Source organism: Antechinus flavipes, chromosome 2 (genome assembly GCF_016432865.1).
Source record: "Antechinus flavipes isolate AdamAnt ecotype Samford, QLD, Australia chromosome 2, AdamAnt_v2, whole genome shotgun sequence".
NCBI lineage: Eukaryota > Metazoa > Chordata > Mammalia > Dasyuromorphia > Dasyuridae > Antechinus > Antechinus flavipes.
This window is the reverse complement of record NC_067399.1, coordinates 131,500,446-131,502,584: the sequence shown is the minus strand read 5'-3', so window position 1 is coordinate 131,502,584 and position 2,139 is coordinate 131,500,446.

The window sequence follows — 2,139 nt, the reverse complement described above, 5'->3', positions numbered from 1 at the left end:
GTAGCTGTTATGTGCTTAAATGAAAGCAGCTGGAAACAGAAGTAGGTGCTGGGCTGAATTCAAGGCAGGCTAATGGCCCAATTATAGGTTGTGGGGTGGGAATGTATGGCTTTGTAGGAGAGGGAAGTAATCCAGTGGTTCTTGGCAGGGCAAAGAGGATAGGGGTGAAGCAGGAGATTGCTTGTTTTCCTTTAAGACAGATCAGATCCCACTTTCTGCTCAAGGTCTTCCTAGTCTTTTTTTTTTTTTTTTTTTTTTACCTTGGGCCAACTGAAGTACCTTTCCCTTGAGATGACCTCTCAACTACCCTGTCATGGCAGACTAACCTCCTTTCCTCTTTTTGATAGGAAACCAGAGCTAATAAACGAGGGGAATAATGTGGATATAATATATTTAGTTTTTAGCCAAGCTTTTGATAGAACTCAAGCTATTCTCATAGTGAAAAGGTAGACTATAAAATATGCAATCAGGTAGATCTAAAATTGGGTAGATGGCTAGCCTCCAGTAGTTTTTAATGGTTCAAGTTCTCCAGAGATCACTGCCTAACTGTATTGTTTGATTTTTATCAGATAAAAATCAGACATGGATTGTATGCTTATTAAATCTGTAGATAATACAAAGCAAAGATGATTGCTAACACTGGATGATTCAGGCAAGAGAGACTACTAGAGCATTAGGCTTAATTGTTAAGACTATACTTGCTTCTGCTACCCTGTCATATACTCTTCAACACTTTGCTATCTGGCTTCTGCCCCTACTATTCCACAGAAAATCCCTACAAGATTATCATTATCTCTCATCAGATATCCTTGAAACTTCTGACAGCTTTCCCCCTCCTTCCCTTGATTTCACCTCCTCTTTTTTTTTGTGCCTAACATATCCCAGATTGTTTCCTAAGATTTTCATAAAGCATATTAAGGTTTCCTAAGTGCATGTCATTATCGTGACAACGACATCAGGTTAGGAAACAAAGGGTGAGAGACCGAGTAACTTTTATGTAGTCACACAGCTAGTATCAGAGGCATGATGGCAATCCAGGGCTTCTCATAAAATTCATTTCAGAATGCTGTCCTCATATTATGTGGTCTTTTCCTACTTGTCTTATTGATCCTCAGGAACCCTATCCTGCTAAGACTCAGCTCCCACATACTTTAAGGAAAGCTTTCCTTCACTCCCATTAATAATCTCTCCCTATTCAAACAGATATTGGGCACTTTGCTCTCTCTCTCTTTTTAATCAAAATTTGTATTTTATGGTTACACCTATCTCAGAATAATGGGAATTCATTAAGAACATTTTATTCCTAGCTATGCCTTGATCACTGTTTTAATCCCAAATCACTATTCCTAGATTTTTCTGGAATGCAACTGTCCTTTTTAAGGACCAATTCAGCTTTTTCTAGAACATTTTCCTTAGATCTCTCCTTTGTCTCTGTTATATTTTACCCCAAAATATCATTTTTTTGTGTGGATGCTTTTATCTTTATTCTGTCATGGGCAGATATTAAGTTGAAATGAAATAATTTTGCCTGACTGGTCTTTTCACTATTTGTTAGTCAAACAACTTGGTCTTTATTAACCCTCGAACCACAATGTCCTCTCTTCCTTATTATTTGCTAAAATACTAACCTTCCCTTCAAGCTCAAATACTAGCACCTGACTGGTCTTTTCACTATTTGTTAGTCAAACAACTTGGTCTTTATTATCCCTAGAACCACAATGTCCTCTCTTCCTTATTATTTGCTAAAATACTAACCTTCCCTTCAAGCTCAAATACTAGCACCTGCCTAATGATCTCTCTTATCATGCACGTATATGTGTATGACTTTACAGCATCCCTAGTTATCTTAATTGGGTTGTATACTTGCCTTGCTTCCCCGCAGGTGCCTTTTGTTTCTCACAAGATCAGTACATAATAGGTATCCAATAAAATACTGAAGTAATTTGATTAAACCAAGCCCATCTCAAAAGCAGGGGCAACTCCCTGGAAGTGAAGGCCCAGGTTGCCCCTCCCATGTCCTAGCATAAATCCTGATGGGGGAAGGTAAGAGGACTGCTTGTGGGATTGAGCAAAAGGAAAGGGGGACTCATCAGATGGGGTGAAGGTAGTCGTATTAGAGAAGAAACGCTCAGACAGGCC